General features: G+C 39.2%; 1 protein-coding gene across 7 annotated transcripts in view; it reads left to right on the forward strand.

Moving 5' to 3' along the window:
• The window catches only part of PRLR (prolactin receptor), a 164974-nt gene that overhangs the window by 92581 nt on the left and 50487 nt on the right, over positions 1–21906 (forward strand). For 4 of the 7 annotated variants that reach the window (XM_053201575.1, XM_053201584.1, XM_053201559.1 and 1 more), the window contains one exon: positions 5159–5250. The exons of the other annotated variants lie outside the window; for them this stretch is intronic. The gene's annotated coding sequence lies outside the window, so the exon portion shown is untranslated. The remainder of the gene's footprint in view (positions 1–5158; positions 5251–21906) is intronic. 7 annotated transcript variants of the gene reach the window in all.

Genomic DNA, 21906 nt, shown 5'->3' on the forward strand with positions numbered 1-21906 from the left:
CAGGGCAACTGAATGCTCAAGCAATAGGTGTTAGAAAAAAAGAAGTAGTATCTCTGTGCAGTCAGAAAGAGTCTGTGCTCTGTTAACAGCATAACGTTTATGAAATCAATTTCCAGTACCTGCTGGATCAGGCTGATGTGCGAACTAGCTTTCCACGGCCCATCTTAATCATTCCTGGGTGATTTGCCAGGGCGGATATTTTATCATGAATACAAAGAGGATGAGAACTATTCTCCTAATATATTCATTACTTGCCACACCATGCTAGTAAATAATATGCATATGATAATTTGAGAGACATAGTGTTCCCATTGCTCTTTTTTTTTATTCTTGGAACTCTGTCTTTCATAAATGCTACAAAAATCAAAGGCAAAATTACCTCAAAATTTGATTGTACATTCCTCCTACTCACCCTTGCTGGTTCTCACACAACACACATAGTACATTTTTCATGTGGCCAGTGGTTTTAGACAGAACAGCCCCTTCAATTCATACTCTTACTGTAGAATGTTCTGGAATAGCTCCATGAAGACTCATTCATTTGTTGGCTTACAAATATATAGTAAGCACCTACTCTGTGCCTGGTATTATGCTAAATCTATGCTATGTTTACTAGAGCGGTGAGCAAGATGGAAACATCTGATTCGTGGGCAGTTGTTTTTTGGGGTTTTTTTCAAACTCTTCCAAAATCTGAGGCATCATATAAAGACAAAAGAGAACATGATATGAATTTTTTTAAAGCTTATTGAGAGAGACAAAGACAGCATGATTCAGGGAGGGGCAGAGAGAGAGGGAGTGAGAGACAATCTCAAGCAGCTCTGTGCTGCGAGCACAGAGCCCGATGTGGAGTTCAAACTCACAAAACTATGAGATCATGACTTGAGTGGAAACCAAGAGTCAGATGCTTAACTGACTGAGCCTCCTAGGCGCCCTGAAATGGATATTTTAAATAGATATGGATTAATAATGAATGAGAGAACCCCAAAGCTCTTCAGGACACATTTCAGTGGACAGCCATGAGTAAATTGATAAGCTGGGAAAAGAGCATGATTGAGCCCATGGATTTGGGGAATAAAACCCCACTTATAGACTTGATTTTTTGAAAAGAGATGCATAGGTCAGTTTTCTTAGAAATAAGTGAAAATATAAGTGTGTTTTACTGAGAGTAGAGTTTAATTCATGTGTATTTAAACCATCAGTACGTTTTAGTCTTTGTGAACTTTGCTCAACCTCAGTCTTTTCATCTTTCTTAGGATATTGAACAAAATTATGTTTGTGGTACCTTACACCTCTAAAATTCTACCTTTTTAAATCCTGTCTTTTTCATAATGCTTTCCTAATCTTCATGGCTCCATGTGGAATTTCCCAATTTTTAACCTTAATATGGTAATCTGTTAGAATTGTATTACACTGTGTGCCATTGCAAACCTAACTGACAGGAGCTGAAGCAAATTAGGAGGTTTTTTTGTTTTGTTTCACTTTGCTTTTTTTCTCAGACATTAGAGTCCAGAGGTAGGTATTTCATGGTTGATGAAGTAGCCAAACAGTGGCATCAGAACCCAGGTACCTTTAGTCTTTCTTTGTAAGCATTCATGATCCAAAGTCGGCTGTTCAATACACAGCTTCAAGTCTGAGCTCAGACAAGAAGGGATATCAAGAAGAGCAAAACTCAAGGGCTGGGTGAATCATCTTCCTTTCAAAGAGTTTGTCTAGAAGTTCTTAGTGGCATTTGCTTAAATCTCTTTGGTCAAAATGTATCACGTGGCCATCCTTAGGTGTAGGGGAAGCTGGGGAATGCTCTTGTCTTTGGTCAGGTACACTGATGCGCTAAAACAAAACAAGGGTTGTACTGGTAGGAAAGGAAGGGGAAAGGGATACTGGATAGGCAGCTTGAATCAGTTGCTGAAGGTTATTCAGATATAATATTCAAAATATTGTTAAACAGGTCTGGTATAACCACTGACCAATCAGAATAGATTCTGGCCAGCATGCCATAGCAGTACATGATAGCTAAATAGCAACCCTCCTATTTTTCTTCTTGGAGTTACAGTCATTGCACAGTTGGCTTCCCCTCCTTCCCCATGTTATAAAGCCTAAGTCCATCCCTAACAGGACTATACTTTGCATATATTTTTATATTCCCCAGGAAAGCAACATTTACCTAGGTAAGCATTCACTTTTGTTGAAAGGAGTTGAATTATTCATATTATAATCCAAAAATGAGACGACCAGGCAAAGAAATGTTCAAGTTATTACCATTACATTTCCCCAGGAATGGATGACCCCCAAGAATGGTGACTACATAATCCTAAATGCCAATTTAGTACAATTGACCATAAACTGGCAGATTGATATGGGCTTTAAAGGTTATTCAAATCTCTTACGACTATTCAAAAGTATTATTATAGACTTAAAAAAGAAAAAAAGAAAAAGCAGTTTTGCCCAAAGTGAAAAGCTACAGGCATAATAGAGGTTTAGAAGAACTTTCTCCTCATTCATTAGGTTGAATAGAATTAAAAAGGAGTCACCTCCACCGTGTTAAAGATCAAAGAGAGTCAGTCTTTTAATGAGTTACAACTGGTTCTTTCAGCCTCTAATAAACCTAATAGTGTATTATTTCTATTTTGCTCAAATCTTGAGTAACCATAATGCTCAGAGTTGGGGATGGAGAATTTTACTTCATTTCATTTTCTTATAAACTTGACATTAACTCAAAAATGCACGTCTCAATTCGTATTCTTTAAAAAAAGTTCTATTTGTAATGTTCATGGTTTTATTTTCACCAATTACATTTTTTCAAGGGCTTTTATTTTCTCTACTCATTTTCATTTTATTTTTTGAGTATTAGTATCATCCATTTTTATTTTTAAATCAGTTTAAATTTGCTTTGTTAATTAGAGATAATACCGTTTTTCAAAATTAAATTACCATAAAGAGACATTAGAGTGAAAAAATCATATGAAATTGCACATTTATTATATTTAGACAACAACATTCTACTATGTCTCATATTTTTATTTTTATTTAAAAATTTCTTAATGTTTATTTATTTTGTTTAATATAATTTATTGTCAGATTGGCTAAAGTGGGTAAAGTGTGCTCTTGGTTTTTGGGGTAGATTCCCGTGGTTTATCACTTACATACAACACCCAGTGCTCATCCCAACAAGTGCCCTCCTCAATGCCCATCACCCATTTTCTCCCTTCCCCCACCTCACCCATCAACCCTCAGTTTGTTCTCTGTATTTAAGGGTCTCTTATGGTTTGCCTCCCTCCCTCTCTGTTTGTAACTATTTTTTCCCCTTCCCTTCCCCCATGGTCTTCTCCACTCATTTTTAAAAGATGTTTCAGTTTCTACTACTTTTTCACTAGTTCTAATTCTCCAGTTTGTTTTCCATTCTATGTATTTCTTGAAATGCAATACAAGTATATCCAAAACTATTTGGAAAATTAATAGGCTATCAAGAAAAAAATATATGCGTGTAATATCTGATTCCCTAATTGGCTTTGGCAAGACCTATCTTTGAGTTATCATCTCCATTAAAACTTCTCTCAAGTGCAGATTATTCTATGGCATAACAAAGGTTAGAATGTAATGGGGGCTTTTTTTCATTACTTTAACCTGTTGCTTTGGCTCCTTTGTAACATTTGAGGTATGTACCTACACCTGGCCCTCAAGGGAAATGTCTATTTTTTAGGTTCCTAGCTAGCTAAATTTATTAATAAAGTATGATGGGTTATCTTCTTTATACCATATATATTCAATTCTATGAACTTTTCAATACATTTTATTACCTTTGAAACTGGGGTACACCTTTAAATATTTGGCATATCATTAATTAATTAACAGATTTTTTTCTCAGCAGCAAATAAAATAATGGTAGCAAAAAAACCCAATTGATAGCTTCTCAAATATGTCTAAATAAAGTAATCTTTAACAGTATCAGTGTACTTTTAAGAATTTCTGAATGATCTAGAAACCTGTTCTGAACCATACAATTGTTTCTGACTGGGTACCATGTTGTATATGCTAACCCAAAATGAGGACTTTAAGTCTTTGAAAATAGGATATAAGTATATAGCTACTCTTCCTTTTGCTTCTCTACACAGATATTTCTCTCACTGATAATTTTTGAATTTCATTGACTTATGCCTAATGAAACCAAACTAAACATCAATTTTAAAGTATATCCTATTTTCCATAAATTCCCAGTTCTCCTTCCATTTCCCACCCCCCCAAAAGCAAACAAGTTACTAAATAAGCAATTAAAAGTAAACAAGTTTCCAAATAAATAAGCTGTCCATCTATTCAATGAGAATGTTGTGGTTACCATGATATTTCCTCCCTTTTTAATTGTGCTAAAATGCACAAAGCATAACTTTACTATCTTAACCATTTTGAAGTGCACACAGTTCAGTAATGCATTCACAATGATGTGCAACCAATCTCCAGAACTCTTTCATCTTGCAAAACTGGAAATACTATAATATCTTTTAAATTTTTAGCTTTTAGCTACAAAACCCTTATGATTTTTGTCAGAACAGTTTCAAATAAGTCCTGAACTTCCAGCCAGAGGTTTGGACTTAACCCAGCCCAAATTAGATCACTAAATTTCAACATTTTTTTTTCAGATTGTACTCTCTTTAAATGTGTGTCTGTGTCTGTGTCTGTGTCTGTGTGTGTGTGTGTAAATGGCTATTTTCATTCATAAGATGGGATTAAACATTTTAATATTTTAACACTTTAATATTTCAAAATGTTTCCTACTGGTTGGCTCCACTAAAAAGGAATATGTCCTTCCAATAAAAGAGCTAATACAATTCAGTAATCGCTTCCATGTTTCTTTTCTTGTCTTGCCTTGTTATTTAAGGAGTGTACATTTCTTTGAAGTCAGAGAATAGCTTCTCATCATGTGCACACAGATGTATCGATGAATCAGATAACTGTATCTGTGAAGGAGATTGGTTTAAAATACACGAACCACTGGAAAGACAGAAGTGTGTAAAACAATGGCTTTCTTGCTGGACTTTTAAAAGTCCTAGACCTCTGTGCTAGTGCCTCCAAATGGGCCTTAAGGTGCAAACAGGAGGCCAAGTGGATGGGACTGGTCGCATGCTCTTTCTTATCTTCTGCCTTTACTCCCTTTCTTTCTCACCAGAAGCCAGTCCACCCAAAAACTTTGACAGAAGGCTTGTGGGACAAGATAGCCAGAAATGCTGAGTGTGCTGAGGAAGTCAAGGGACCCAGACAGTAAGCAGCTCTGAGATTTGATTTCCCCTCTGTGCTTCTCATCCTGTCCCTCTCTCCTTCCTTTTGCTTTTCCTTAGCTGATTTCCCAAGGATAGAATTCGTTTGTTTTTCTGACCAAATAGTAAAGAAGTATTTGTTTTCAGATTCTTAATTTTGAAAGCAACAGAATAGAACTCTTAAGGAAAAATAGCACAAAACCCTACACCACATTAAATTATAGTTTTCTTTATGTAGGCTTAAATAGATTGTTCTTCTTTGGATCAGTAGATTCAAAGGGAAAAAAAAAATGTTCCTTGACCCAAGGTTATGTACATGGTTTGGGTGACTGGGACGCATCATCTCAACCTCAAGAAATACCTTAGAACAATGGTTCTTAAACTTTGCTCCACATTAGGATTCTAATGTTCCGGTGGTAGCCCCATTAAATCAGAATGCTTAGTGTCAGGGGAGCCAGGAATCCGCATGTTTTAAGGTTTCCTGGTGATTCCGATATGAGACAGATTTTAGGAACCACTGCCTTAGAGATTGTATTAGTAAAGTCCTGATACTGGCTTGCTGCTGTCTTGCCACTTCACTTTTCATCAAGAAGTGGAATGTGACAGAAAGCACATTTTTTTTTCAGTTAATCAAATTAAGCCCCAGTTAACTGACGTTGTGCTGTAATTTATTGCCAGGCGGCAATCAGAAGGGTGCCTGCTTTAGGGAAAACAGTAGTCAGACTAGTATTTTGGTATCCTGTAGTCAAAATAATGTATTTATCCATGGATTTTTGGTTGTTGTTAGTTGAATCTTCAAACTTTGCAATTTGCTGTTTTAATTTACCCAGACGCAACTTTGGACCCTGGCAATCTTCTAACTTATTCACCACCTTGTTCTCCAGAGTCTGTAGAGAGCAATAAACTCTCCATGGCACCGGATCTTTGTGTGATAATCCAAGGAGAAAGTACCCATCAGGACCCCTCAAGCAACACCTAATCATCTCAGTGAACATTTCAAGAGCCCATCCAATCCCAGTTCTATCTCGGCTTCCTGGGTTTCGTTTCCATCTTCATATGTATAGAGTTTTGTTTTTTCCATAAACATCGTTTAAAAGACTATAGGGCCTGCTTCTGAGCACATTCTATTTTGAGGGTGAATTCTCCTAATTATTTGGCAAAAGCGAGAGCATGAGCTCATTGGAACAAGACCTTTTTGTCCTTCTGTCGAACTTGTGCTTTGGTAGTCCAGAGGTGCTCATTTGCTGGTGCACAGCCTTTAAGGAGAGAAAACAAGCGCTGTGAGCAAGGGATCTGACTTAGGGCTGCTCAGACCCACAGGAAGAGCCTCACACACAACTTAATGATAGTCCCCAAAAGCGTGACAGAGTAGTAGAAAGAAAATTCAGTCTAGTTGGTCTCTATTGCCACAGAAGAAACAAGATTAAAATGCAGTTAATTGGGAGTTTAGTGAGCAGAGACAATAACCAGAATTAAATAATAGATTTACTTACTAAGAAAGCCTGTGGCATCTCCATTCCTAAAGAGACAGTCTGCTATAGCATGGGGATCAGAGGATTGGGTCACAATCCTACCTTGGCCTCTAACTTGCCATATAACTATTCATGTTACATGACTTTTCAGGGCTTCAGTCTTCCCATCTGTCAAGTAAAAAGTTGAGCTGAGTGACCACCAGAGTCCTTTGTTAAGTACTAACAGTCTATGGTATGTGAAAACAGGACATGTAGCCTTCTGTCTTGACTGGATATTAATAGCAGTTGCTTATCTGAGTTTCTTTCCAACTGAAGAATTTACAGACTAATTCATTAATTTCTGTCCTGTCTTGAATTGCAAAAATACAACCAGATCCAGATGAGATGATACCAAATAATAATTATTAATTATATTAGATCTGAAAATACTATAGTTATGTAAGAATAGAGTCACAATTGCTAGATGTATAGACTGAAATAGGTAGGGATAAAGTAGCTTGATGTCAGGGATTTGCTTTTTTAAGAAATAATAAAATAAAACAATGTATCCAGTAATATATTCAGATCTCACAACATAACTTTTGGGTTGGCAGCCTTTCTGCATATGGAGCCTATATTGTAGAAAAAGGAGTCACGATCCTGGAGTATGCAGATGTTGATGGTCTTGAGTGTTCTGGACATAGAACCAAGGGACTAAAAGCTTTAGAGACTACACAAAGCTTTTCTAAAAATCTGGGATATGGAGGTTGAGTTAATTTACCTTTTTCTTCCTCTGCGTTATATGGATAGGTTGATAAATGAAGAAAGCAATTTCCCCTGAAGGAAATGGAAGCCCTTAGAGGTTTTAGTGACTTTGCTGGGAACACATACTAATGTGTGTGGCAACATCAAAGCCAGAAGGAAGATTGAAGGGTGAGGTTCTAAGACTACCTCTCTCCTGTACCCCTGTACCTCCTTCCACTCCTGCTGGGGAAGTACCAATAGTATACATATGCTTTTGGCCCCCATTTGCCTGTGCGGTTTTTGCATCTGTCCAATATCCAAGTCTCCTTAATCATTCTTAAACCTCCTTCCAGTGGTTAGATCTCTCCTTTCATAGAAATTAACAAGATTTCATAGCAGTGAACTCAGAATGCCATCACTGGCTCCTTTTAGGGCAGTAGCAACTTTCCCACTGGAAGACCAGATGCCATACTAGAATAGGACTGTGCTATGCCAATATTAGGCTGACCACATCCCACACTTTCTAACTATTTTCACTAATTAAAAATACTAGAAAGTTTCAAATTGGTTCATAAAAGTATGAATTTATCACAGAAAAGATGTTTATATAAACACACCAGCCCACTCAGGCACAAACCATCTGTGTTAGTTTCTTAGAGTTTCCATAACGAAGTGCCAAAGCTGGATAACTTAAAACAACATTTATTTTCTTACAGTTCTAGAGGCTAGAAGTCTATAATCAAGGTTTCCACAGGGGCACATTCCCTCTCAGACTCTGGTAGAATTTCCTTGCCTCTTGCTAGCTTCTGGTGGTGGCCATAATCCGTGGCATTCGTTGGCTTGAAGGCTACATCACTCCGGTCTCTGCCTCTGTTGTTACATGTGTACATTACGTCTCTTCCCTACTTCTTAGAAAAATAGCAGTCATACTTGGTTAAGGGCCCATTATTACCAGTATGGCCTCATCTTTACTAATATATCTCCAATGACCCTATTTCCAAATGAGGTCACATTCCTAAGTATGGGAGACTTAACCATCTCTTTTAGGGGAATGCAATTCAACTCACAATATCATCCAAACAAATGATATTATGAGAAGGTTTCCATCTGTGCCCTCTGTTGTGGCTAGGCTCCTGACTTTACACAGTTTTAGAGCTAATCCCACTTCTGTCTGGAAAGTGATTTTTGACAAGAAGGATTGAGAGGATAGCCCAAGCTCCATGGCCAGTGCCAGCTCCTTCAGAAACACACGTTCCATCCTGTGTGACATGTTCCATGGAACCCAGGTGAACTCAGGTGCTGCTAATGCAGTGATGGCATGGTAAACTCAAGCTTGCAATTGGAAGGATTCATGGCTCACCCCCTCCAGCTTGTCCTGCTGCATTGGCCCTCACCCCTCTCAGTTCCTCCCCTTCTCCTGGCTCATTCATTCTGCTTTGCTGAAACCACAGCTGCTTTGAATCAGGCCATTTTGGTTCTTTGCACATGAGCTGTAAACCAAATAAGCCAAAGGAAACAAGTACAACCATCATTAACAAGCAAGTTATCCAATTATTGGGGTTCTGTTTTTGAGATGAGGTCGGGGGGGGGGGCAGTCGAGGCCTTGTATATCACAAGGCAAATGCTAATCTGCCTGCAGAGTCAGCTTGCCAAGGGGTAATCATCAAACAGGTAGGGCTTCTTTTGAGTTGCACAGGCTTGTCATTGAGGATGTTCATTCAGATCAGCGAATAAACCCTACCAAGCACCTTTAGTAAATCTAGCAAGCTTTGCCTTTGCCCTCTGCATTCTGAGGCAAGCATCCAAACTTTGTCTGGTTGCAGATGCCCAGAGTAAGTCACTGGAGTCACTGGGCTTCTTTAGATTCTGGGCAGATTTCCTGGTGCCACAGGAAATCTCTCTCTCTCTCTCTCTCTCTCTCTCTCTCTCTCTGTGTGTGTGTGTGTGTGTGTGTGTGTGTGTGTGTGTGTGTCTGTCTGTCTGTCTTTCTTTCTTGGTGAGGATCAGGTCTCTGGGAGATGAGGGAACAGGGAAAGTATATTTGCAGAATCCAATCATTGTACCCACTCTCACCCCACTGCTTGGCACATTACCTGCCTTCTGTGCAAGTGAAAAGGAGGTAAACTACTCTGCCACTGGCAGAGGATGGAAGGTAAAGGAAGAGGAAGGAACAAAAGGAAAGAGGAAACAGGTGTCAGAGTGGGAAGAAAACATTAACCTTGCATAAAGTGATCAAGACTTATATGATATAGTGATCTCTCAATGAAGGAGTGGATATAGCCAAGGTACTGGAATCTATAGATATTTCAGGGCTTCCTGAAAACCAGTTAACCCCAACTTATCTTAAAACCCATTAAGCCCCAACTCCACATTCGCCATGGTTGATACCTTGACTTTTGTATAAATCCTCCCTGACCTTGTTGGACCAGAGACACAGAATGCAGAGTTGGGGCTCTGTCAGAGTGGCAAAGCTCCATGGTGGCTCATCTCCGTGCAGCTCAGTTAGGCATGCAGAAAAGCTGAGTGGAAAACAAGACTCCCAATATCTAAAAACTGGATTGGAATTTCTATCCAAGGGACACAATTTTCCCATTGACCTAGTTGCCTGTACAGCATGTGGAGCAAATCCAGGACACTCAAGATGAAAACACTTTTCCCTCAGTGCCTGAATGCCAACCATAATTTTTGAGTTCTCTCAACTGGCATCCCTGTTCTGGTCTAACTCCTGCTGTGGTGCCCGCTCTTGAAATTAAAGCTGCCTGCATTTTCCACTACCATCATCCAGAAAGGAGAGGGTATGCCACCATCTTTTCTTTTCTCCTTCAGTTTTTATCTATAGTACTTTGTATTCATTAACAATAGCTCTGGTTCCCTTTGCAATCTGGAGCTTCAGAGGCTTTGCTTTGGGTCAGCTCTGATTTGGAAGACTGAATCTTTGGCAGTGAGGTTTTGGAAGAAAAAGAGAGAACACAGGATAGGGGCCAGAGATGGAGGCAGATTTGAAGGTTTGGCCTAAAAGTTGTACTTAATAGATGGAGGACCAATTATCTCTGGAACTCTGATTTCCCAGCAAATACTTGACAGACAGGTTACAGGTGAGGACAAGATTAATTATTAAGGCATTGTGGAGGTAGAGAGGGGTAGAGGGGAAGTAAATACTTTCATGTTCATCACTGTTTATCCAAAATGAGTATTGCTAATCATGAGGGCTGCTGAACATAAAAGAATATCTATTATCATTTTTGTAAGTAAGTAGGGGAAATAACACACTGACATTTCTTTCGAACTGCTTTATGTGATATAATTTATATACCATAAAGTACACCTGTTTCAAGTATACACCTCAGTGGTTTCTAGAATATTTACAGAGTTCTGCAACCATTTTCAAATTTTACTTTGAAAACATTTCATCACCTCAAAAAAGAACTTAGTACATATTAGCAGCAAATTCCCATTCCCCTTTCTCCCCTGCCCCCAGCCCCGAGCAACCATGAATCTACTTTGTGTCTCTGTAGACTTGTCTTTTCTGGACAATTGGTATAAATGGAATCATACTATATGAGGTCTTTTGTGACTGGCTTCTTTCCCCCCGGATAATGTTTTTGAGCTTTGTCCATGTTGCAGCATATATCATTACTTCATTCCCTTTGTATTGCCAAATAATATTCCATGATTAGGACATACTACATTTTATGTACCCGTTCATCAATTGATGGACAACATTCTATGTATTTCATTTCAAAGAGCAAAGTGCCATGATCTCTGTGATCTAAGTTGAACACCTTTTTAGCTGCAGGTATGAGTTCATAAAACAGTTCCTGAACTTCAGGTCTTGGATTTAAGAGAATTTAGTATTGATAGCAAAAGTGATTTGTATTTAAGTTTGTGGACAGTGGATGTTTGCAGGACAACCTAATGATAATAGTATAATAAGATCATGGTATTTCTAGTTGTAATTTTCAGTATATTAATAGAGTCAATATATATTTTAAAGTATTCGCCCCTCCCTTCTAATAAAATAACTTTGGAAGGTATGAAATCTTGCTAATTATGTGAACACAGAATACAGCACCTGCCGTATGTGTTCAGTCAACAATCTCACAGCTGAATGTGAGGTCGATCTCCAGAGCAGCCTGCCAGGGGTCTGTTGGATGCCCTCACCTGCCTGTTGTGTCCTTCTCTCTCTTTCCCTGCTACTGGCTTAGGTATGAATGAGGACGCATGGAAAAGAGAAGGGGTAAGGAGCAAAGAGGGTTCCTCAGGTCTTAGGTGTTGCCCTAGGATCCATATTCAGGTAGTTCTTACCCAAGGTGGCGAAACCCTTGCTGTCCAGTCTTCTTACATGTGGAGTAGTGGCCAGACTGTGGACTCTGGAGTTCTGGCATGAACATTTCCTATCTTTTGGATGCTGAGAAAGTACTTAACCTGTCTTGTTCCCATCAGCAAAGTGAAGATAATAGTAGTTTTAATTTCTTATTTCCTCCAGTTGCTTTGAGAATTTCCCTAATTCCTGGCACATAACAAATGGCAAACAATGTTAACCATTAATATCATTAGCATGTATTAATTACTTGCTCTTTTCTAGATACTGTGCATTGAATCTCCACAATAATCTAAAGAGGTAGCTAACAGTATTCCCACTTAACAGATGAAGAAATTGAGATTGAAGGAACTTACGTCTTCCTGAAGGTGACATGGCTAGAAGGTGGCATACATCATGTTTATATCTCTTTAAGTCTGATTTAAAATTTTGTGCGTATCATTGGACAATACCACCTGTATGCAATGTATCATGCTAGCCAATATGCTGTATGCTAGGACATAACCATAATAGTGCACACAAATTTGCTTTAATAAAAATGAATGATTGATACAATAGGGCTACTTTGGAAAATGTCACCAAAACCCATGAGGAAAAAAAAAAAAAACAGAAGAGCCTGAGATGAAGCTGTTAGAACAAATATAGGACCTAAGGAACCTCAAAGTAAAGCAAATCATCCAACTAGATGCTATGTTCTCCTCAGTCTGGGGAGCCAGGCCCCCTGGTTTATGGGACTAAAAGAAACTGCACATGACACCCTCAAGCTAAAGATTTCCATCAGCTAGGGAATTAGTCCCTTGTGCCCATGTTGACATTTCAGTTCTCAAATTAATGTTTTCAGATGTTCTCATTACCATCACCACTCACTGCCCCCCCCAAAACAACACTGTAAAATTAGTCTTGGGAGCAAAAAAGTAAACACAAGCACAGCTTATGATTCTGCCAAGTTCAACTACCCCTAAAAAAAAGCAACATCTGACAGTCAAACAAACAACCAGATTGAAAAACAGAGGTGTCAGCATTGACACATGCTAATTATTTGCTACTCCACAAGGGTTATTAGCTACACTGCCTCAAGATTGAAGGAGAAAACAGTTCAAGGGCCAGAGACAAATATCATTTTGATGGTCCCCAACTGGCTGAAGTCACAGGAAAGCTAATACAGATTTTCTCCTAACATTCCTCTCTAAACAATCTCCCTGATTATACAGTATAAAGTAGAAACAATTTTAGCTACTAATCCTAAATAATCCTAAACCTTGGATACTAAAATCAGGAAATATTTATTCTCTTGTATTTGCAGGTAAAAAGGTGTTCTCAATTCATATTACCAAAATCATAACAATCTGCTATTTTAATTTAAAAAGTATTTTCTTTCCCCATTTATAGTATTAATGGCTTCAAATGCATAAAGAACCTTTTCATAAGCCCCCTCATGGGGATTTAAAGATCAGGAGAGAGGTAACATTTTTTTAAATGTTCTTAATATTGCGATCAATTGGGGATTATATTTTTAAACCAATTCCTTGAGAATTCTGGATAAAGTCTTTTCATCAGCTGTAAGTTGTTTTTTATTGTCATTTTAATTAGGAGTATAACCCTGGCTTGTAGATGCTATAAGCTTCTTTAGGAAGATGGATTTGTACTGCGGTCTCTGAACTACAATAAACAGAAAGCCATTTCATTCAGGTCCACTACTAGTGGCTGCCTCATCCCTGCATCCAACCTATGGTTGCCCCAGTCACAGTGACCGTTGGCCAATTTGTGCAGAGTCACATTTATGCCATGGCTGTTCACTGGACTGGAACAATTACTCTACTTTTCACTGATCCCAATTTGGTATTGTCGTGCTTGTAAAATCCAACTGTAAACTCTACCTTTCCCTGGTAGTCAATCAAGAAGTCCTGGACTATGGTTCTTTTTAAATTATCAGCAATACACTTTATTTACTTTATACTCACTCTCAAAAGGATTTGAAGTAATGTGCTTTAGATATGGCTTTGCCAAACTGTGACCTTGAGCAGGTTGTAACACTCATAAAACTTCTAACCTTTCACAGTGTTTCACTATTATGAAGCACTTCTACATCCTTTCTCTTGTTAAAGTTATTACCCTCAGAGAATGCCAGTTGACCTATATGCTTCTGGTAAAGCTAGCAGGTGGAAAACACTTTAGAAAACAAGGGCAGTGGACAAATGCAAGGGTCTCCCTGTTAATCTACTGATGGTTAGGACTAGAGTTTCAGTATGTGGGTCCAACTTTGGCTTCAACTCTGGCCTCCAGAGAAGTTCCCATCCTGGATATTTGGCAAGAATGAGAGGTCAGAAATGCCAAGACCAGGAGGTCAGGGTGGATATTCTGCCAAGGATCCATACAAGGAACTTCTTGGAAAGAAATGAATTTGAGGAATTTGGCCTGAATATCAGTAGCTACAAAAGGGCCTTGAGTTTTCCTAGCAGATGATTTCAGGAGTATCTAAATTCTGGATTTAGGGATTTATAGACTATAGCTTAAATCGCAAGCCTAGAGCCTAAGAATCATAGCATTTCAGAGTTGAAATAAGCCCTCTTAACTGTTCTTTCTGTCCTGATCCTCATCAGTAACCCCTCTAGGGTTTCATGTAGTCTCTGCTTAAAGAGTTTGTCTCCTACCAGATATCTCACTTCATGCTTGGGACACAATAAACATTAAACAATTATTTTTCCTTTCAAGCCCAGGCCTTCTTCCTTCTAACATGACTCATTTATTGTTCTCCCAGTAATGGGCAAGTGGGCTTTTATTGAACTCAAATCTGTTTCCATGTAATTTCCTCCAACTAGAAGATTTCTCTCCTTGTGCCTTTGGATATATTTTCTCAGTGATCATAGCAACCCTAAATGATTTCAAAGACAACACACAAAGCCCCTGAGAATTGACACATCTTCCTTTTTACTTCCAACTTCTCCTTGTCTTCTGCATCTCTTTCTTTTCCTCTGATCCCCTTATAATTCTTCTGGAAATGAAGCATGAACTCATACATAGAAGGCAAAGGGTTCCAGGGGAAAGACAAGAGAAACTTGGTTCAAGCCCTGACAAATTCCCACCTCTAAAGCTTTAAAGTAAATATTACTATTTACTGGATGGAGATGGGGGTATAATGATAGGATATACGTGGATATTCATTATAGATTGCAACATACTATAAAAGCTATGAAATACTTTAATGTTAAATTCTAAAAGACCTCAACCATCATGTAGTCCTGGCTTCTGGTTTTACACTAGAACATTAAACAGAGGGGAAAAGTGACATGTCCAAGGACCACAGCACTAGTTAGAGGCAGAGCTAGCAATGAAAGCCGGATTTTCCAACTCACAAGTCTTTGCTTCTTCTATGGCCTCTCTGTTGAACAATGAAATCCATAAGAATCATCCACAGAGAGACCCTAAATAGTACCCCCACACATGTTAGGTGCTCAGTGACTAATGGCTGAAGAAACATATGAGTAAATGGTTGAAGGAATGACAGTACTTATTCACAATGATGACATTTTATAGTTTCCCTCCAAATGTCACTTCTATTTTCAATCATTTTTTAATTAGGTCTCTGTTAAGGAGCTTTGTGCTCAACACGGACCTGTGAAGATTAAATGGGACCACGCATGCAAGTCCTGAAAAGCAGCGTCTGGCAATCAATAAATGTTCACTAATTATTTGTGTTCTCTGTTTCTAGCCATTTTTCTAAAAAGACTATGCTGATGCCATCGACACTCACTAATTTGAAAATCACCTTGCAATCTATAAACCAAAGGAATTCTGCAACTGCCAGAGTAATACTTTGTATTACTACTCCCTGTTGATTCCTACCTTGTACCTTTAACTAGGCCATCCACACGTGCCCCTGGCTGTTGACATCCAAAAAGACACACTTTCTTTTTCTGAACTTGTGTTTAGTTAGCCCCTGACCTTTGGGCTCTGTCCCCCATTCCCAGTCAGGACTTGCCTGTTGGACCTGACAAGGTATTTGGCTTTACCTTAGTTGACCCTTAGCGTTCTTACTCCCTCTCCTTCAATCTCCATCTCCATCATGGTTTTGGAATTTCCCCTGGTTCCCTGTACTCCAGGCATTCTGGCAGCTCTGTTCCCCCTAAACAAGGCCCTCTCCCTTGACCCAAATTAGTGTGTCTGCCTCTGCCTTATATACAGGTCAGACACTCTCTCTATTGAAGCATTGGTTATAAATATTGATTTTTAATACTTGGGGCTGGCAGGTGGATATAAGCTCTTCATATTTCTGTGCTTCAGAAAAGAGAAACAGAGGTATCTTTATTCCTTATTTTTTTCCATGTTTGTATATAAATTCTAGTCAGTTAACATACTGTGTAATATTAGTTTCAGGTGCAGAATTGAATGATTCATACATACAACTTACATGCAACACCCAGCACTCATCACAAGTACCCTCCTTAATACCCATCACCTATTTAGCAAATCCCCCCATCCACCTCCCCTCCAGCAACCCTCAGTTTGTTCTCTATAGTTAATAGTCTGTTTCTTGGTCTTCCTCTCTTTTTTCTCCCCCTTTGTGGTTTGTTTTGTTGCTTAAGTGCTTTTGTTTTTTTTAAATCATATGATCTGTGTCTTTCTCTGACTGACTTCTTTCACTTAGCATAACACTCTCTAGCTCCAACCACATTGTTGCACAAGGCAAGATTTCATTCTTTTTATGGCTGACTAATATTCCATTGTAATCTTCTTTAGCCATTCATCCGTTGATGGACATTTGGGCTCCTTCCATGATTTGGCCAATGTTGATAATGCTGCTATAAACTTTGGGTACATGTATCCCTTCAAATTGGTATTTGTGTATTCTTTGAGAAAATCCCTAGTAGGGCAATCGCTGGATTATAGGGTAGTTCTATTTTTAACTTTTTGAGGAACCTCCATACTGTGTTCCACAGTGGCTGCACCCATTTGCATTCCCACCAACAGTGCAAGAGGGTTCCCCTTTCTCTGCATCCTCGCCAACCTCTGTTGTTTCTTCTGTTGTTGATTTTAGCCATTCTGACAGGTGTGAGTTGATATCTCATTGTAGTTTTGTATTTCCCCGATAATGCATGGTATTGAGCACCTTTTCGTGTGTCTGTTGTCCATCTGTATGTCTTCTTTAGGAAAATGTCTATTGCCCATTTTTTAACTGGATTATTTTTCTTCTTTACTTTTGGGTTAACTGAACTAGCTCCTTCCACTCCTTTCCATATGTTGCCTCTGGTCTCCCATTTTAATAGTGCTCAGATTTGACTTGCCCTTGAAGAATGATTCTTGTGTGCTTTATTGGGTCATTTTCCCTTTGAAGGCTTCATACACCTATCACACACATGTATACACACTGCCATACATGATCTGTATCAGTTGCCAGAATTCTTTAAAATTTTTTTCATGTTTATTTCTTTTTGAGAGAGACAGAATGCAAGTGGGTTAGGGGCAGAGAGAGAGGGAGACACAGTTTCCAAAGCAGGCTCCAGGCTCCGAGCTGTCAGCACAGAGCCCAACGCAGGACTCAAACTCAGGAGCTGTGAGATCATGACCTGAGCCAAAGTTGGACACTCAACCGACTAAGCCACCCAGGCGCCCCTCAGTTGCCAGAATTCTTGAAGCTTCCTTCTTAATCTGAGTGTATCTGACAATTCATCAAGACTAAAGTCTAAACTTGGGGTAATGGCAGTAAACAAGAAAGAGCTTTGGTAAATTCACCAATTGGCATTATCCCTGAAGTTCTGGTGCGGATGAGACTTATTTATTATCTTTTTAACTTCTGTGCCTTCTGACACATTACCACTTAATATCTTCTTATGTAATAGTCTATCTACTCCTGCTAAATCCCAGCCAGAATGTCAGTTGCTTCAGAGCATGGACTTGATCTGTTTATATTCACAGCTCTATCTTCAGAACCCAAAACACTGTGCTTGACAAATAGCAGGCAACCAATCAATGTTTGTTGAATAATAAATAGATGAATGAATGAGTGAATGAATGAAAAGCAGAGTGAAGTTTTGGTTGGATCACAGCCTTGGGCATCAAAGAAATTCCTGTTAAAGTTTGGTGATGCCACTTTCCAGCTATGAGGCTTCTCTGAATTTCAATTTCTTCATCAATAAAAATGGGGATGGTAATGTTACCTACCTCATAGGTTTTGGGGGAGAATTAAATAAGAGAATGCCTATTACTTTTTTAATTTATTTATTTAAATTCAAGTTAGTTAACATACTGTGTAGTATTGGTTTCAGGAATAGAACCCAGAATTTAGTGATTCATCACTTCTGTATAACACCCAGTGCTCATCCCAACAAGTGTCCTCATCAATGCCCATCACCCGTTTAGCCCAGCCCCTACCCACCTCCCCTCCAGCAACCCTCAGTTTGTTCTCTGTACTTAAGAATCTATTATGGTTTGCCTGCCTCTCTGTTTGTATCTTATTTTTCCTTCCCTTCCCCTATGTTCATCTGTTGTTGTTGTTGTTGTTGTTTAATTTATTTATTTATTTTGAGAGAGACAGAGATAGTATGAGTGGGGGAGGAGCAGAGAGAGGGAGAGAAAGAGAATCCCAAGCAGGCTCAACCCTGCCAGGGCAGAGCCACGAGATCATGACCTGAGCAGAAACCAAGAGTCAGACACTTAACCGACCAACCCACCCAGGCACCCCCATCTGTTGTGTATCTTAAATTACACATATGAGGGAAATATGATATTTATCTTTCTCTAACTGACTTATTTCACTTAGCATAATACACTCTAGTTCCATCCACATTGTTGCAAATGGCCAGATTTCGTTTTTTTGATTGCTGAATAATATTTCATTGTGTATATATATATATATCACATCTTCTTTACCCAGTCATCAGTCAGTGGACATTTGGGCTCTTTTCATAATTTAGCTATTTTTTATAATGCTGCTATAAACATTGGGGTGCATGTGTCCCTTCAAATCAGCATTTTTATATCCTTTGTAGTGCAATTCTGGGTCATAAGGTAGAAGATATTTGTAAATGACCTATTGGATAAAAGGTCAGTATCCAAACTCTGTAAAGAACTTGTCGAAAACTCAACATCCCCCCAAAAAATAATCTGGTGAAGCAATGGGCAGAAGATATGAATAGACACTTTTCCAAAGAAGACATCCAGATAGTTAACAGACAGATGAAAAGATGCTCAACATCACTCATTATCAGAGCAATACAAATCAAAACCGCAATGAGATACCACCTCACACCTGTTAGAATGGCTAAAATGAACAACTCAGGAAACAATAGATGTTGGCAAGAATGCAGAGAAAGGGGAACACTTTTGCACTGTCGATGGGAATGTAAACTGGTGCAGCCACTCTGGAAAACAGTATGGAGTTTACTCAAAAATTAAAAAGAGAGAGAGAGGGAGAATGCCTATTAAAATTCTTAGCACAGGGGCGCCTGGGTGGCTCAGTCAGTTAAGTGTCTGACTTCGGCTCAGGTCATGATCTCGAAGTTCGTGAATTCGAGCCCACAACGGGCTCTGTGCTGACAGCTCGGAGCCTGGAGCCTGCTTCGGATTCTGTATCTCCCTCTCTCTCTCTGCCCCTCCTCCTCTCTCTCTCTCTCTCTCTCTCTCTCAAAAAATAAATAAACATTTAAAAAAAGTTTTAAAATTCTTAGCACAGTAGCTGCCATATTTTCAGAACTAGATAAATGTTGACTGTTACATCTATTCTTTTCAGTGAAAATCCGCAAATGTTGAGGCTTATTAGAGATAATTGAACTAATTTAATGACTAGTAGTTATGGCTGTACAGAAGACAAATTAGTTTCATTAATCTGTCAGCAAGATTTTACTTATAGAGCCACATTGACAAAACATGTATCAGTCACACCTACCATGTTTAAAACGTTATACTAGGGTTTCAGGCGTGGGCAAGACGCAAGGATGGATATGACATAGTCTCTTTCCTCTGGGAACATAAAATCTAGAGGACCCCCTATGTGTGCTGTACTATGCTACGTGAATAAAAATATGAGAGACTGTTGCCTCCCACATCATCTGACTGACTTTTTGTGCTTTGCAGAAAATTATTCTCTAACACTTAACCTTTTGTTTAAAACCTTACAATGAGCAACCCACTGCCTCATGAAACATATCACTCTACTTGGAAATGGTAGTCACCATTGGAAAGATTTTCCTTGAAATTTACCACAAATCTGCCTTTCTCTGGGGCACCTGGGTGGTTCAGTCGGTTAAGCATTCTGACTTTGGCTCAGGTAATAATCTCGCCATTTGTGATTTTTGAGTCCCACATCGTGCTCTGTGCTGACCTCTTGGAGCCTGGAGCCTGCTTCAGATTCTGTATCTACCTCTCATGCTGCCCCACCCCCACTTGCATTCTGTGTCTCTCAAAAATAAATAAACATTTTTAAAATTTTTTAAATCTTAAAAAAAAAAAACCTGCCTTTCTGGAATTTCTATACATTGATCCAACTTCTGCCTTCTGGACACACCCAGAAAATTTTTTTTTTCCTGTATACATCAGAGGTTAGCTAAGTAAGGCCTACAGGCAAATCCAGCTACTTGTTTGTTTTTGTAAATAAAGTTTGTTGGAACACAGCCAAGCCTATTGGTTTATCGGTTGTCTGTGGCTGCTTTTGCACAATAACAGACTAGTTGCAATAGAGAACTTATGGCCTCTTTGATCTCTGCTGTATATGGCAGACCTTGAAACAATTAGTATGTCTTCACTTAAAGTGGGAAGCCTAGAACGGTGCCTAGATCTCCGGGTGGGAGCTAATGAAGGCAGAATGAAGGCTCAGTATCACCTCCCTTGTCCTGGACACTGTACTTCTAATTATGTGGCCAGAGATTAGGTTGGCTTTTGACTGACACAGAATACTAGAGTGTATAAAGGACTCCATTTCTGAGATTATTTTCCCCAGGAGCTTCTGTTAAGTTATGCATCCCCACCTTGCAATGGTGTAGCATAGTGTTAGAAACTATGCACAAAACTTTCCATCTTTCCAGCCTGTCCAGAGAAATCAGAAAACAATTTAGCGTATATTAAAGGGCTGTATTGGTCAGGGTCAGACAAGAAGATGTTCTACTCAAGCTAGGATTTTTTAAGAAAATATAATAAAGAGACCATTGACATACCTGTGGGCAGGGTTGAGAGAACTAACAAGGGAATTTGTCACCACCCTTTCCCCATAAAGGTGAATGGGGAGGGAGGGATTTTGTTGGGACTCGTGAAGGCTGGAGCCATGGAAGAAAGGCTGCCCAACTGGAGCTGCGGTGGTAGAGACACAACCACTACCAGAACTAAGCTATGAGGAAGGCGGGGAAGGAGGGAAATATTTCCCTGATGTGCTCTTCCCCCACCCTCTGCTGCCATAGATGGAGCCCAACCTGAAGCTAAAGGGCAAGACAGCCAAGCAAGTCACCCCCCATAGGGTGTGCCCCCATAGGGCGCAGAGCAAGACTGAGTATATGCAGAAGTTGGGGCAGAGAATGACAAAAGCTAAATGATGTGCCAGGTACTTAATAAATGCTGAATGAGTAAACAGATGAATGAATGAAGTGAGCCCAAGGTCTGTTGTTCAATTAATGTTTGTTGAACTGCAAAATGAGTGGGAAGACAGTGATCTCCTTTATGGCCTCTTGCCTCAGAACTATCACTGGTACTGCTTGGCATTCTAGATTTTCTACCCCCAATGGAGACTTTGTCCTGTGCTCCACTCCCTCTGCACCTTCCCTAGCCTCAGCTGACCACTTAGGGCTTCCTGCAAGAGTGTAAAAAGAGTCTGGATCCTTCTGAACAGACCTAGGACATTATCAAAAAGAGGGCAGTAAGTCCTGAAATTATTCTCAGAATTTTAAATGCATTCTAGAATGTTCAGAGTTTTATAAATGAAAACCAGGGGTGCCTGACTGGCTCAGTTGGTACAGCATGAAACTCTTGATATCAAGGTTGTAAGTTCAAACCCCACATTTGTTATAAAGATTACTTAAAAATAAAATCTTTAAAAAAAAAGGAAAAGAAAAATTCAGCATCACTGTACTACATGGAGAGAAATTGGTGGCTTTCGAGAAAGCTGCCCCAGACATTTGTGTTACAGACTCTGGATTCACCAGACACCTCATTATCAAGTGCC

The sequence above is a fragment of the Acinonyx jubatus genome, chromosome A1, assembly GCF_027475565.1.
Source record: "Acinonyx jubatus isolate Ajub_Pintada_27869175 chromosome A1, VMU_Ajub_asm_v1.0, whole genome shotgun sequence".
Classification (NCBI taxonomy): domain Eukaryota; kingdom Metazoa; phylum Chordata; class Mammalia; order Carnivora; family Felidae; genus Acinonyx; species Acinonyx jubatus.